Source organism: Pygocentrus nattereri, chromosome 4 (genome assembly GCF_015220715.1).
Source record: "Pygocentrus nattereri isolate fPygNat1 chromosome 4, fPygNat1.pri, whole genome shotgun sequence".
In the NCBI taxonomy this organism is placed as follows: domain Eukaryota; kingdom Metazoa; phylum Chordata; class Actinopteri; order Characiformes; family Serrasalmidae; genus Pygocentrus; species Pygocentrus nattereri.
In genome coordinates, this window is record NC_051214.1 from 29,948,226 (window position 1) to 29,964,656 (window position 16,431).

At 40.4% G+C, this 16,431-nt stretch overlaps 1 pseudogene; it reads left to right on the plus strand.

Moving 5' to 3' along the window:
- The first annotated feature begins 7,271 nt into the window (after nucleotides 1-7,271).
- Nucleotides 7,272-14,510, plus strand: LOC108414585 (annotated as a pseudogene).
- Nucleotides 14,511-16,431: the final 1,921 nt, after the last annotated feature.

Here is a 16,431-nt window from a genome sequence, read left to right on the forward strand (position 1 = left end):
AATGAAACCAGTTTAGATGTTATAGGTTTCATATAAAGTGCTACTTGCCATTGGTTTTAGACTCAGCCTCCCTTTTTATGCAGAAGGAGATTTTATATGCCCTAGACGGTTCTGGGTGGCTGAAGCTGGGACTTCTTAGGTCTCTTGGTACATCATTCCTGCTTCAACCTCACTATTAGCCGCTAACACTGGCCACCTTCTGCTTCTCCATCACAAGACTACTATTGCAGAAACCTTCTGTGAACTGTGCTACCACCAACTTATTGACTAAAAGCTACAAAACAGCCCATGGACTTTATTTGTGTTGGGTAATGGTCACTCACTCGGTGACTGTTTGATGGTGTGGGTTGGGAGCTGGAAATTACTTTGGTTTGTTTATTTAGTACATCTCCTATTTCCTATTTCCTCTTCTGATAAGGGGTCGAGAGGTTTCTGCCTTTGTGGACACTGGCAGCACGTATTCAATGTTGCAGAGGTCCCTGTGGGAAGAGTTGAAAGAAAAAAAGAGGTGTGGAGGCCATGTGGGATTCTGAGCTTCTTGCTGGCTGATGGACAGGCCCGAACTGCCAGGGGTGTGGTGGATCTTATCTGTCACCTCCAAGAACATCATATCCAACATCCCTTCTATGTCATGGACAATGAGGACCTAGCCTTTCCTATCACTGCTGGTCTAGACTTCCTCCGAACGTATGGTCTCACCATTGACTTCTCACATAACACCTACTGCCTGCCATATGGAACATCTACTCCATTCAGTACCCCTGACAGCTCTGATCCTCACCACCCTTGCACGGTAAGCATGCTCCTTTACCTGGCACAGTCAACTCTGCATCCCCTAGTCCAGAGACACAACAGCTATTAGAGAATCTAGTAGCAAAGGCGGATACCACAGATCAATATCGGCACCTGCTGAGGGACTTGCTACATTGATGGCCTACCATGTGTATTAACCAGCTGGGGCGGACTACAGTGGTTTCACATCGGATTACCACCATCGATGAGCTGCCTATCCGCCAGCGACCTTACCGGGTGTCTATGGAGAAACGAAAATTCATCAAGGAGGAAGTGGATAGCATTCCCAAGTCAGCCTTTGTTACTACCGAGGGGCTATATGAGTTCCTAGTTCTTCCATTCGGCCTCAAGAAAGCGGCTGCGTCCTTCCAACGCCTCATGGAATCTGTCATGGGGGACCTCTAGGGAAGATCTTGCTTCATCTATATAGATGACATTGTGGTGTATTCAGCCTCAGTCCAGCAACATCTTCACCACCTCCAAGAGGTGTTCGACTGCCTTCATCGAGCAGGGCTTATGCTCAATCTGAGGAAGTGCAGCCTGTTACAGACATCCCTCAACTTTCTAGGTCACATTTCCAAGGATAGTATTAGTATGGAACCCGGAAAGATAGAGCCGGAAAGAGACTTCCCTCAGCCCCGGTCAGTGAAGGAAGTTCATAGGTTTTTGGGATTGGCCGGCTGGTACCACCGTTTCATTCCACATTTTGCTGGAAGGACTGACCCCCTTAATGCCCTGAAATGGAAGAACTCTACTTGGGCCTGGACAGAGCAATGCCAGAAAGCTTTTGATGACATCAAGCAAGCTCTAATCACTGCCCCGGTCTTGGTTCCTCCTGACTTCAGTCAACCATTCCAGCTCCAGACCGATGCTAGTGAGGTGGGGCTTGGTGCAGTGCTCACCCAGGAGGCTGAGGGGCAGGAGCATGTTATCGCTTATGCCTCAAGGCTCCTGAGGGGGGTGGAGAAAAACTATTCCACCGCAGAGAAGGAGTGTTTAGCTGTAGTATGGGCAGTGGAGAAGTGGCGAGTCTATCTGGAGGGACGACACTTCCTGGTGTTTACGGACCATGCTGCTCTCACCTGGGTGTTTAACCACCCAAAACCATCTGCGAGGTTAACCAGGTGGGCTATCCGGCTCCAGGGATTCGACTTCTCTGTCCGGTACCGAAAAGGCAAATTTAACATTGTGCCTGACACTCTCTCCCACAGCTCTTTCGAGCACGCAGAGGGTGTCTTGGCTACATTTCGGGTGGCTGGTACTGTGATGGATGACCTCCCCGTAGATTGGTCTGAGTTGGCTAAGGCACAGGATGAGGATGATGCCCTAGAACCACTCCGACAAATAGCTAAAGACCCAAAGGCAAAAGAGGATCGGATTCATTTTGTTGTCAGGAATGGCATGCTGTTCAGGGAAGTGCCCAGGCAGCATCAGGGTCAGGTTTGGCAAGTGGTGGTTCCAACAAAGTCTAATTCGACAACATTTGAAAATAAGGGGGTGTTGATAGGAGACCTATCTTTGCCTCTCACTGGGAAAACAGAGGTGTTCCTCATTTTAAATATGTGTATATTTGTCAAGCAGAGGAAGTCTAAGGGTCTGTTATCTGTGCATCAGGACATAAATGACAGCTCTCAGACTACAAAACATGAAAAGAATAAATGTCCAGGGCACTCTTATCCATATTATTTGGGAATGTCCACCTGTTGCTGCATTTTGGAAAAAGGTAGCATCTAATTAATCAGACTTGATGTCTGAATCAGTGCCTGCAACCTGAATCAGTGCCTGGAAGCTGCAATGTTTAACATTTCTAAATAATAATGATAACAATGATAAAAACGTTTGTTTTAGTTGGTTTCACTGTTGCTGAGATAGTGATCGCAGTTCACTGGAAACCAGCTCATTCTCTCTCCATTAGACTCTGGATGTTTTCTGTTTAGATGTTAATTAACTTCTAAAACTTCCTGGAGCTACCAGTGGTTCGTCCAATCACTTCATCTTATTCTTCAGAACTTTCATATTTCATAAGCTACATTCAAAAGTGAAGTGAGTGTTGTATGAAAGCTGGAATTGTCTTCTTTCCAGTCAAATAGATGTGTAATGTAAATTTAAACCCTTATAATAAAAGAAACTGAACTCACAATTTTTTTTCTACTGAAAGTCGATCACGAATCTTTTTTCCACAAATCTGGGCTATAAACTATAAACAGATGGCATCTCTTCAGTGATTAAACAGTGTAAAAATGATTATTATAAAATAATACAAAGCGCATCTATAATTTTTGGCTTTCAGCAGTAAATTGTACACATATAGCAAAACGTGTGATCAAAGATGTTCTGTTCATTTGAGGGGAGCTTTTACAAAAAAATAAATAAATAAATAAAAATTTACATTTATTTCATGCAGTTACTGAATAATTTGCCTTATGATTTGGTCATGTAAATTCAGATAGACAAACCAAAATATACCCTGCAGACAATGAGGCTATATGGAACTCTCAATAGCTTGAATTAATAATGCTAAGTCACTCTCAATCACTGGTATAGTGCTATCGATGCTTTGAAAAGCTTTCTATAAACCTGTTATCTCTCTATATATGCTGATTATGTATAGATGTATTGTTTATTTGTTTGGTTATTTGTCTCTGTTTTATTTGTACTTGTATTGTTTTTACATATTGTTTCGGTTCGGCTTAAGCTTGTGACACAAATAGTTTGTTAATAAACATTTGATCAAAAATTGCAACATTCACAGAGCAGCCCGCAGGTCCAGACTTCTATTACATACGCAAATAACTCTGTAATAACACAGTTTTTTACCTGATCATTTTACACTGTCTTCTATGTGTATATGTGAAGAATAGACTCAGATGTGGATGCCATCAGTTTTGCTTCAAGAAAGCAGTGAGTTAAAAACACTGAGATTATTTCAGTTAATGACACGTTGTGTTTGGCAAGTGTACATGTTCCTAAATTCAGTTATGAAGATCCTTTAAAGTCAACCCTGATATCAGAACTGACCCTTTTTAGTTCATTATATTAACAAAATACTTTCTTTCCCCATAATCTTGATTTGTGAAATGTGATGATGTTTGCCTGCCTCTAAAAAGTCTTCTGGGGAAAAGAATAAAACTAACCAACAGTATCACGTTTCACATCCTACTCACACCACCTGTCATCGAAACTCTCAATCAGCTCAGAGTTTCAGGCTGACTTTTAATGAGTATAATATCTGAATACTATCTGCGTGTCACACTTCCACCTGTCTGCTTTCATTTTGATGAATATCAGTTTTAACTTGGTTGAAATTATTGTCCATGATAAGCAACTGTAAGTTACACATGCGACAGAAGGACAATATGATAAAAAAAAATAAATAAATAAATAAATCTTTTAATGAACCGTCCTTTAAAATGTCCCTTAGAGAACCAAACATAGCTCTTCTATGGCATCACTCCAACAAACCTGTTTAGGCCCAGATCTAACACACCTCTCCCAAAACATCTCCAGCAAAGAAATTCAGAAATTTAATGTGTTAAAAAATGAGGCATAGAAATGGCAGGTTTGTACAGGCTTTGGAGCAATAATAAGGCAACATGACAACATTATGGCATGTGTAAAAGTTACGGTATGTTTTATTTTTTAATTTTTTCTCCCCATGTTAAACCTAACATAAAAAATATAATTTTTAAGACAATGTAATGCCATATGTACATGTGTTCTTCTTAAAGGAGTTATTTTTACTTAGAAAATCAAAAAGATGTGTAATATTTATATTTTAAATTTGATCTAGTATATTTAGCATTTTAGCATTATATTTAGTTTAGCATTTATTTAGGAGGCTAAAATTGATATGGTGGACTGAGTTACACTGTAAAATATAGCCAAGTCAACTTAATATCATAAGGCAAGATGAACAGATTATTTTGACTTATTAGTTTACTTCACAATTTTCCTGACTCCTAATAGTAAGTGGTTGTAATAATGTAACAGTCTTTGTAGTACCCTCAGCTAGGGTCCAGCTCCCCTGCAACCTAGTGGGAGAAGTGGCTTAGAAGAAGATGTAACCTCAGCATTAATTCTGTTGTTTGTCCAAGCCATCCATCTTGTCCATCTTGTCCTAACCAAGATACAACCTTAAATGTGAGTTTTAATGGAACTAAACAGAACTAAATGTAAGTTATGCAACTCTAGTGCCATCAAGTTGAGTTTTCACAGTGTATATGGGAGATTTCAAATTGAGTTATGAATATATTATGAGTTATGAATGATATTTATTTATAGTTTTCCATAATGAACATTAGGCCTATATCTTCTCCTTTGGTTCAGTGATAATGTAATCATTGACTAATGCCTGGTGTTGTGTTAGTCTGTTTTTTCAGATTTATATTTAATGTTTGGTTACTGTCACATCTGCAGAGGAAACAAACTTCCATTAGATGTAGTCATTGCCAGGTATTGTTTTGCATGGCAACTACTGAGCATCCTTCTGAATGTCTTTCCGTGTATGATCTGTGCTTTATTTCATTGCGACTCTAGAGAAAGTCTTTAGTCTCTCAGAGAAAGGCTTTTTGGTCTGTGGCCAAGGTAACAAAGTTTTTCCAGCAAAATATAAACTTCCCAACTTGTGTCACCATGTGTTTCACTTCCATTTAAACTTGCCTGCAAACATGTTGGGGCAGGGACAATTTAAGACCAAGAACTTTGTTAAATGTTCAAAAAAGATCTTTCACAGGTGGTGTCATCATGCTCAGGTATAAAATGAACATCCAGGACAGGATGAGTAAGGATGGGTCGAGGCTTGTCACTTGCAAAAAAACCATTAGCGAATAGTCCAGCTATGTAAGAACAGCATGCCTCAATGAGTGATTGCAAGAATACTGCTTATTTCACCCTCTACAGCAAACAATGCCTTCAAAAGATTCAAAGAATTCAGAAAAATCACAAGGCCAAAAACCATAACTACACACCAGTGACTATTGACCCCTCAGATAGCCCTGCACTATAGCACTACACAAGCTCGATACTTTGGCAAACAGTGGTCAGTAAAGAATGTTTGTCGCTGTATTCACAAAGGCAAATTAGGACTGTACTACGCACAGTGGAAGTGATACATCACAATGTCCAGAAATGCTGTCAACTTCTCTGGGCCCAAGCTCATCTGAAATGGATTGATGGAAGTGGACACTACACTGTGGTCTGACAAATTGACCTTTCAGATTGTCTGTGGAAATAATGGACGTTGTCAGCCAAGGGAAAGGACCATCTAGATTGTTATCGCTGAAAATGTGTGACGCATTATGAGTGTAAAATACAATGCATACAACAGAAGAACAGCATATAATGCAACTTTCAAAACTAGAATCCTTAGAAACTAAGCATATCTAACTCTGTCATGTCTGCAGCACACTGTCCTTAAAAGAATGATAATACTTTACACAATTTTCATTTACTTTCTACACTTCTGTGCATATAAAAGCAAGTCATTTTGTACTGTTGTACTCACACAGAAATACAGACTGAGATTGTTAACTTTTACTCAAGTAATATTTATTTTTATAATTTATACTTTTACTTAACTGCAGTATTTGTGTATGTATATGTACTTGTATATTCATTCCTAAGGGAAAATACACATACAATTTTACTTTTCAAGGGCATCAAAATCTTCCACAGTACTATGGTGGTCTTAACTATGTCTCTATCATTACTCTGGAATAATAGCGTTCATAAATATTCAAGTATTACTTTATTTAAAGGTTAGGCTACCTTTAAATAAAGTGCTCCCAACCTGATAGGATTTGTTCTGTGCACATTGTTTTCCACCAGATTTCACTGGAGCTTATGGATTAGTAATGCTACATATAAGCTTTGAGCAATTGAGCACTTCTTTGAATTGTGTTGGTACAGGTTTTGTTCTGACAGTAACTAAATACACTCTTAAAATGTAATGGCACAGTAGAAGGACTAAGTTTTGTATCTTTTAATGGATGGTTCTTCAATGGAATATGCATTTCCACCTATTTTTTTTGGAGCACACAGGCGTGGTCACACAGCTGATCAGGGAAGCCCGGGAGAACAAGGGGGACCTGGTGGTGCTGTGGTTGGATCTCACAAACGTTCATACCCCACATCCCAAACAAGTTTAAAGACCACATTCTGGACTACAATGAAAGTTACAGTCTAAGAGTCTGTGCTGAGTCTACAACATCAGATTGACACAGGCTTGAGAAGGGGATCATCACTGGATCACAGCACCATTTCAGTGATCTTATTCACACTCACCATGAACATGCTGGTGAAGTCTGTAGACGCCCAGTGCAGAGGTTCCCTCACCAAGTCCGGGACTGGAAGAGATGATCACCTGTGCTCGCACGTGCTTCAAGCCAGCAAAGTCCAGATCTCTGGTGCTGAAGAAAGGAAAGGTCACCATATTGGCAGTGCAACCAACCTTGAGCTGGAAGCCTGGCTAGCCACAGTGGATGAGTCAGGCCTACCTAGCAAGCATCAGCAGGTTTCTACGGAAGTGGTTGGGTCTACTTTGGAGCCTGAGCAACATCGCCCTGTACGACCAGAAAACACGAGCTGACGCTCACCATCAGCAGCTTGAGTGAGGAGTTCACGGTGAGCTGTGCCAGGGAGGTGCTACAATACAGAGAGTCAGAGGACCCGAAGGTCTCCCAGGCTGGGATCGAGGTGAGGACAGGGTGGAGGTGGAGGGCAGCAGAGGCTGTGGATGTGGCTGAGTCACGGATATGGCACAAGGCATTGGTGGGAGTAGTGACTCCTGGAAGAGCTGGCCTGGGTAGCGGTACAACATGTCGCTACAACAAGGCGCAGGGGAAGAACAGGAGAGTGCTGGTGCAGTGAAAGGGTGCAGGCAACAGTAGAGGAGGAGCGGGCTAGCAGAATGGTTGGAATGTGGCAGCAGGGAGCATGGACAAGCTGAGAGCATGCAGTGGACCTCAAAGTCTCATGGCCAGAGCTTTGGGAAGCAGAATCCCATCGTATATGATTCCTGATCCAGGCTGCCCATGATGTACTACCAAGCCAATCCAACCTGTTCAGCTGGGGATTGGTGTAGGCACCTCCCTGCAACCTGTGCTTGAAGAGGGGCACCCTGGAAAAACATCCTCAGCTGCTGTTCGAAAGTTCTGGGTGACTGCTGGAGCCATGACCAAGTCCTGAAGGCCATAGCGAACACAATCAGCTGTGGAATTGGCCACTGCAAGCGCCTCCATCAAGTGAAGAACATCATTGCTTTTGTCTGGGCTGGGGAGAAGCCACCATCAGCTGCCAGGGCCGACTTCTCTGGGCCCAAGCTCATCTGAAATGGATTGATTTACAGTGGGAACTACATCAGCTGCCAGGGCCACCTCATCTGGCCTACTAGCAACAGCACAAGACTGGGAGTTGAAAGTTGACCTGGGGAAGCAACTGAAATTCCCAGAAACTGTCACCACTACAACATTGCAGCTCGACATGCTACTCATCTCAGAGATCTCCAAGCAAATCGTTTTACTGGAACTCACCATACTCTGGGAAGACTTACATTGAGGAGGCCAACGAGAAGAAGAAGGCAAAGTACACTAGCTAATGGAGGAGTGCTGGAACAACAGGTGGCAAGCACAGTGTGAGCCCATCGAAGTGGGATGCAGAGGGTTTGCTGGCCAGTCTCTTTGCAGGGCTTGCAATATCCTGGACATCACAGGGGGCAGTATGCGAAGGGCCATTAAGGAGGCCACGGAGGTGGCAGAAGTTGCCTCAAGGTGGCTGTGGATACGGAGAGGAGAACCGTGAGTGGGGTAGCGCTACCTGGACACAAGCTGGGGCCTGATCAACCCCAGCTAGGACACCTGGGTGAGAGTATGTGATGTTCGAAAGACCGAAAAGTTCGAAAATGTCCCTTGGAGAACCAAACATAGCTCTTCTATGGCATCACTCCAACAAACCTTTTTAGGCCCATATCTAACACACCTCTCCCAAAACATCTCCAGCAAAGAAATTCAGAAATTTAATGTGTTAAAAAATGAGGCATAGAATTGGCGGGTATGTACAGGCTTTGGAGCAATAATAAGGCAACATGACAAAATTATGGACTGTGCAAAAGTTACGGTACATTTTATATTTTAATTTTGTCCCCCCATTTTTAACTTAACATAATGAATAGAATTTTGTAGGATAAAATGCCAGATTTACATGTGTTCTTTTAAAGAACATTATTACATTATTAAAGTTGTTGTTGCTGGGAGATCACAGCACAGACACAGAGGAAATCAGTTCCAGTCACTTCATTTGCAAAACAGATGTGAGCCACTGCAAGACCTCAATGACTTTCCCAATAACAGTCAACATAACCCAGAAAGAACCAGAAGATTCAGCCATTCAGAACATCCCAGGAGAGCCACCAGGCTCCAGGCCGTAGCCACAGCAGACACCCTTGTTTTTGGGGGTGACTCTATTCACGGCATGAAAAACAATCAGAAACTCTTAGCTCGATGTGAGCCAAATATCACAGTTTCAGAAAATCACCTCAACTTCTCCACAGTCACCTACTGCCTCATGGACAACCCTTCTCCTCACCACCACCACACACCCCAATCAAGGAGTTAGTGAAAGGGGCCAAAATTAAGCTTAGCCAAAATGATGATTTATTAAACAAATCTCCCCCACAACCTCAAAGGAAAAAACAAGCTCATAAACCATCAGATAGACAGCTCCGCTCGCAAGCTCATCACCAGCAGGAGCTCCACCCACCCTCCACCACTGTAAAGGAACAGGCCACCCCATGTAATCCAGGAAATTGACATCTTTTGGGTCCGTGCTGCTACAGTGATGATATCAGCGGTTCATGTTTTCAAAACAAGCATGGACCCTGTGTCCCAATTATCTCTCCCATTCCCGTTCTTATCAGAAGCAGAAAGAACAAGGAGTTTAGGTCAGATACTGTGAATACATCCAACCTGCAGTATGTTAGAAGTAACTCACAGTCTTTGAAACAAAGTGCACAGGTTATTAGTTTAGCTCTACTAAATATCAGATCGCTTACAAACAAGTCTTATATAATTAATGATTTAACTACAACTCACAGGCTTGATTTTATGCTTTTAACAGAGACATGGTTAAACTCATATAGTGCTGATATTGTGTTAACTGAGACGGCTCCACCAAACTTTAACTTTTTAAATGTTTCACGCACCGGCTAGAAAGGTGGAGGTGTAGCAATGCTGTTTAATGATACTTTCCAATGCAAGCAGTTACCACTTGGTGATTTCACATCTTTTGAATATTTAGGTGCGATTTTAAAAGGGGCACAAAGAATATTACTAGTAACTGTCTACAGACCTCCAAGGTACAATGCTAATTTTATTGATGACTTCACAGATATGTTATCTTTTATTTCTACTGAATTTGATCATTTTGTTATTGCTGGTGATTTTAACATTCATATTGATAATCCCAAGGATAATTACGCCAAAGAACTCTATGATGTACTTGAATCTTTTGAACTTTCTCAGCATGTGACTGGAAGCACACATTGCCATGGTCACACTTTGGATGTGGTTATCTCAAAGGGTCTTAACATTTCAGCCTCTATTAAGGATGTTGCATTGTCTGATCACTACTGTGTATTTTTTGAAATGTGTACTTCAATCCACAGCAGTGCCAGGCAAGTTAGGTTTAAGAAAAGACAGATAAATGACAGGACAGCTGCACTTTTTGTTACCAAAATGTGCTCTTCACCTTGCCAACCATCTGGCTCTGTTGATGCTCTGCTGGAAAGTTTCAACTCAAAAACTGCCAGTGTTTTGGATCAGATTGCACCAGTTAGAGTTAAAACCATGCAATGCAAGCAGAAAGCTCCATGGAGAAATGATCCTGCAGTTCAGCACCAAAAGAGAGAATGCAGAAAGGCTGAGCGCAGATGGCGTAAAACCAACCTTCACATACACAAATTTTCAAAGATAGGCTGCGTGATTACAATAGAATAATGTGCAAAGCTAGACAATACTTCTTCTCTAGCATTATTAACAATAATGTTAACAATAGCAAAATGCTTTTCACTATGGTTGACAGACTAACAAACCCACCTACATATATGGCCCCTGAGCTAGTTTCAACTGAGAAATGTAATGAGTTTGCAAAATTTTTTAATACTAAAATCCACACCATCAGACAAGCTATCTGTACGCCTACATCTACCAACGAGACGTTTCTCTCCAAAACCACGCAAAAGCATGTTCAACATGTCCCAGTTTAGTGTTATTAATGAAGAAGGTTTAATCGATACAGTGAGCCATCTCAAATCATCCACTTGCAGTCTTGATACATTACCAACCAAGTTTTTAAAGAATGTCTTTTCCTCAATATTAGTGAACATTCTTCAAATAGTAAATTCCCCACTCATGTCAGGTGTATTTCCGAGTGCATTAAAAACTGCAGTTGTGAAGCCTCTCTTGAAAAAGAAAACTCCAGATACAAGCCTGTTAAATAATTATAGACCAATTTCTAATCTACCATTCATTAGAAAAATAATAGAAAAAAATGTCTTCAAGCAAATTATGCACTTTCTGTCCACAAATAGCTGTCTAGACAAATTTCAGTCAGGCTTCCAACCTAATCATAGTACTGAGACTGCACTAATTAAGGTTATCAATGACATTCGCCTAAATACAGACTCAGGAAACATGTCTGTTCTACTACTGCTCGATCTCAGCACTGCCTTTGACACCATTGACCACAAAATTCTCATAGATAGACTTGAGAACTGGGTTGGACTCTCAGGAACTGTCCTAAAATGGTTCAGTTCATACCTTCAAGGAAGGAACTTCTTTGTGGAAATGGAAGGTAATGTTTCTGAGACTGTGCCAGTGACCTGTGGTGTACTCCAGGGCTCAATTCTTGGGCCACTCTTATTTAATTTATATATGATTCCTCTAGGTGAAATCATGCATACTTATGGGATATCTTACCACAGCTATGCAGATGACACTCAGATCTACATGGCTCTCTGCCCAAATGACTACGGTCCCCTAGACTCACTGTGCAAATGCCTTGAGCACATAAACAAATGGATGAAACACAACTTTCTGCAGTTGAATAAAGATAAAACAGAGATTATTTTATTTGGGAATAGCAATGAAAGACACAGACTATCTAGATTTGAGAGGCCTAAAATCTAAAGAACTAGTACGTAACCTTGGTGTACAAATGGACTCTGATCTCATGTCAAAGCTGTCACCAAATCAGCTTTCTATCACCTCAAAAACATCAACAAAATCAGAGATTTTCTGGCTAAAGCAGACCTGGAGAAACTCATCCACGCCTTTGTTTCTAGTAGGATTGATTACTGTAATGGGCTCCTAACTGGACTCCCAAAAAAGACAATCAAACAGCTTCAGCTGATTCAAAACGCAGTTACTAGAGTTCTCACTATGAGTAAAAGAAGGGAGCACATCACTCCTATCCTTAAATCCCTACACTGGATACCAGTATGTTACAGAATAGACTTTAAGGTACTATTACTGGTCTATAAATGTCTTAATGGTGCAGGACCAGTATATTTATTAGATGTGCTCCAGCAATATGAGCCGGGCAGAACTCTCAGATCATCAGGAACTGGTCAGTTAGTGCAGCCTAAGGTAAAAACTGAACACGGAGAGGCGGCATTTAGCTACTACGCTGCTATGAAATGGAACCAGCTGACAGAGAGCATTAGAAGAGCCCCAACACTAGACACTTTTAAATCCAGAATGAAAACTTTCATGTTTGAGTAGGCCTTTAGCTCAGTTTAATCCACTTTTATCCTGTAACGGCACTCTTATCCTCATTCATTTCACTTCTTTATATCTATTGTTTTAATCATGTTTCTTATTTTTATTCTAATTTTTTATCTCCTTCTTTTAAATTTGATTAACTTCTTTTAAATCTATTGTTTTAATTGTTTTTTTTATTTTTTAATTTACATAAATTTTATTTTATTTACATTAATTACATTTTTCTGTATTTTTTCATTTGTAAAGCACTTTGAATGACCGTTGTGTATGAAAGGTGCTATATAAATAAACTTGCCTTGCCTTGCCTATGAGTTATGAATGATATTTATTTATAGTTTTCCATAATGAACATTAGGCCTACATCTTCTCCTTTGGTTCAATAAAAACGCAGTCAATGACTAACACCTGATGTCACGTGTTACAGTTTTTATTTAATGTTTTTACAATTTATATTTAATGTTTGTTACTAAACATATGTTAAAATAAAATCTTGAAGGAAAAACAACTGAGTGAGGGTGTGGGGGAAGTCAGAGAACTTTCTAGCAGAACAAATCAAACATCCTTGAGGGCTTTTTTGATTAGGCCTTCTTTAGTGTTAAGAGGTGGGTATGTGAGTTTAAATGCCTGCAGCTAAAAGAATCCAGATAAACCTGTTTCAGGTTTACGAAAGCATTCAGTTCAGGAGGAAAACATTCAGGAGTAATGCAAAATTCGTGTTCTGTGGCAATCTTTAGTTTCAACACAAGCAAAACACCGGGGCAATTATCTTCTCAAGAGATTAAAGACAGAAATCAATAATTTCATATGAGCAAAGCTGAATAAAAGTAATGCTCTCTCAGAGAAAGGCTTTTTGGTCTGTAGCCAAGGTAACACGTTTTTCCAGCAAAATGTAAACGTCCCAACTTGTGTCACCATGTGTTTCACTACCATTTAAACTTGCCCGCAAAAATGTTGGGACAGGGACAATTTAAGACCAAGAACTATGTTAAATGTTCAAAAAATTCTTTCACAGGTGATGTCGTCATGTTTGGGTATAAAATGAACATCCAGGAAAGGCCTCATTCTTTATGAGCAAGGATGGGTCAAGGCTTGTCACTTTGCAAAAAAAAAACAAAAATCACCAGTGAATAGTCCAGCTATGTAAGAACAACATACCTCAATGAGTGATTGCAAAGTTTTGGCTTATTTCACCCTCTACAGTGCATAATATCTTCAAAAGATTCAAAGAATTCAGAAAAATCACAAGGCCAAAAACCATAACTACACACCAGTGACTATTGACCCCTCAGATAGCCCTGCACTATAGCACTACACAAGCTCAGCGATACTTTGGCAAACAGTGGTCAGTAAAGAATGTTTGTCGCTGTATTCACAAATGCAAATTAGGACTGTACTACGCACAGTGGAAGCAACATATCACAATGTCCAGAAATGCTGTCAACTTCTCTGGGCCCAAGCTCATCTGAAATGGATTGATTTACAGTGGGAACTACATCAGCTGCCAGGGCCACCTCATCTGGCCTGCCACCAACAGCACAAGACTGGGAGTTGAAAGTTGACCTGGGGAAGCAACTGAAATTCCCAGAAACTGTCGCCACTACAACATTGCGGCTCGACTTGCTACTCATCTCAGAGATCTCCAAGCAAATCGTTTTACTGGAACTCACCATACTCTGGGAAGACCGCATTAAGGAGGCCAGCGAGAAGAAGAGGGCAAAGTACACTGAGCTAGTGGAGGAATGCCGGAACAACGGGTGGCGACCACGGTGTGAGCCCATCGAAGTGGGATGCAGAGGGTTTGCTGGCTAGTCTCTTTGCAGGGCCTACAATATCCTGGACATCACAGGGGGCAGTATGCGAAGGGCCATTAAGGAGGCCACTGAGGTGGCAGAAGTTGCCTCAAGGTGGCTGTGGATACAGAGAGGAGAACTGTGGGTAGGGTAGCGCTACCTGGACACAAGCTGGGGCCTGATCAACCCCAGTTGGGTCACCTGGATGAGAGTGGATGATGTTCGAAAGACCTGAAACACTCCATGACCCCAGGTAACATCACTGATGATGTGTCCAGGTTGCATCAAGTTGACGTATGTTACAAGTGACACTGAAACTCAAAGGTTTTTATAATAGAAGCCAGTAGGCAGTGTGTTTTGACTCAACATGTTCTCTTGATGAGTTCAGGCAAAAATGTCTAAATTATTGTCCATGATAAGCAACCGCATTTTACACATGTGACAGAAGGAGAAAATGATCAAAAAAAAAAAAATCTTTTAATGAACCGTCCTTTAAAATGTCCCTTGGAGAACCAAACATAGCTCTTCTATGGCATCACTCCAACAAGCCTTTTTAGGCCCATATCTAACACACTTCTCCCAAAACATCTCTGGCAAAGAAATTCAGAAATTTAATGTGTTAAAATTGAGGCATAGAAATGGCGGGTATGTACAGGCTTTGGAGCAATAATAAGGCAACATGACAAAATTATGGACTGTGCAAAAGTTACGGTACATTTTATATTTTAATTTTGTCCCCCCATGTTTAACCTAACATAATGAATAGAATTTTGTAGGATAAAATGCCACATTTACATGTGTTCTTTTTCAGAGTCTTTATTTTTACTTACTGTCTGTAAAGCACTTTGAGCTGCCATCAGTGTAGAAAGCGCACCAGTAATTAAATGATTATTATTATTATTATTAATAATAATAATAATAATAATAATAATAATAATAAATAATTATTTCCCTGGGGGTGTTCAAGCTGTAGCAAATGACTGTATATAGTATATTTAGCATTTTAGCATTATATTTAGTTTAGCATTTAGGAGGCTATAAATTTATATGGTGGGCTTAAAGTTACTCTGTAAAATATAGTCAAGTCAACTTAATATCATAAGGCAAGATAAACAGATTTTTTTGACTTATTCAACTTAGTTTACTCCACAATTTTCCTGACTCCTAACTGACTCCTCGACTCATTTCCTGACCCCTCCCCAGCCCCCTGCAACCCAGAAGGAGAAGTGGCTTAGAAGAAGATGTAACCTCAGCTTTAATTCTATTGTTTGGAACCTAACCAAGATACAACCTTACAAATGTGAGTTTTAATGGAACTAATCAGAACTAAATATACGTTATGCAACTCTAGTGCCATCAAGTTCAGTTTTCACAGTGTATATGGGAGATTTCAAATTGAGTTATGAATACATTATGAGTTATGAATGATAGTTATTTATAGTTTTCCATAATGAACATTAGGCCTATATCTTCTCCTTTGGTTCAGTGATAATGTAATCATTGACTAATGCCTGGTTTCGAGTGTTACAGTTTTCATTTTCAAATTTATATTTAATGTTTGTTACTAAACATATGTTAAAATAAAATCTTGAAGGAAAAACAACTGAGTGAGGGTGTGGGGGAAGTCAGAGAACTTTCTAGGAGAACAAATCAAACATCCTTGAGGGCTTTTTTGATTAGGCCTTCTTTAGTGTTAAGAGGTGGGTATGTGAGTTTAAATGCCTGCAGCTAAAAGAATCCAGATAAACCTGTTTCAGGTTTACGAAAGCATTCAGTTCAGGAGGAAAACATTCAGGAGTAATGCAAAATTCATGTTCTGTGGCAATCTTTAGTTTCAACACAAGCAAAACACCGGGGCAATTATCTTCTCAAGAGATTAAAGACAGAAATCAATAATTTCATATGAGCAAAGCTGAATAAAAGTAATGCTCTCTCAGAGAAAGGCTTTTTGGTCTGTAGCCAAGGTAACACGTTTTTCCAGCAAAATGTAAACGTCCCAACTTGTGTCACCATGTGTTTCACTACCATTTAAACTTGCCCACAAAAATGTTGGGACAGGGACAATTTAAGACCAA